The sequence below is a fragment of the Cyprinus carpio genome, chromosome B13, assembly GCF_018340385.1.
Source record: "Cyprinus carpio isolate SPL01 chromosome B13, ASM1834038v1, whole genome shotgun sequence".
In the NCBI taxonomy this organism is placed as follows: domain Eukaryota; kingdom Metazoa; phylum Chordata; class Actinopteri; order Cypriniformes; family Cyprinidae; genus Cyprinus; species Cyprinus carpio.
The window spans coordinates 9,665,055-9,665,654 of record NC_056609.1 but is presented as its reverse complement, the minus strand read 5'-3'; positions in this window follow the sequence as shown (position 1 = coordinate 9,665,654).

The window sequence follows — 600 nt, the reverse complement described above, 5'->3', positions numbered from 1 at the left end:
CTGATAAAAAAACAAACCCATCTACATCGTGGAGGCTGAGGATGAGTATTTTTCGAATTTCTTTTACTAATCCTTTTACTATAATATGCAGCAAGTGGAATAAACTTTAGTGGACTATTTATATCACTTTTAATTTTGTCTTAAATATATGAGGTGATAACATAACACATGTTCAAAACATGAAGTAATCTAAATATGCTATATTCCCAGATCCCAAATAGTACTGATTATGTGCTGTTTAAAATTAAACATCAGTTTGGTTATATTGCTTTCTTCTCAAGTGGATCTCTCCCTCTGGTGGTGGAAATAGTCAATTACAATTTTCTTCTCAGAATTCCAAGTCTAATTTTCAAAAATTCCAATATTATTATTCATTTGTCACTGCATCACTGAGACACAGATTTATTAGTAACATTTTTACTCACAAATACTTATGCTTATTATGTCAGCAAGCTAAATTCATTACAGTTTTATTTTACAATTCACACTGAGAGTAACAGGTACATGTCACTGTGGGCTTCAGCACAGGGTGAGAGGTGTGACTGCTCTATGATGTCACACTAGATAGCGGGGAAAAAGCAGAGTTCGGTTAGGATGGGG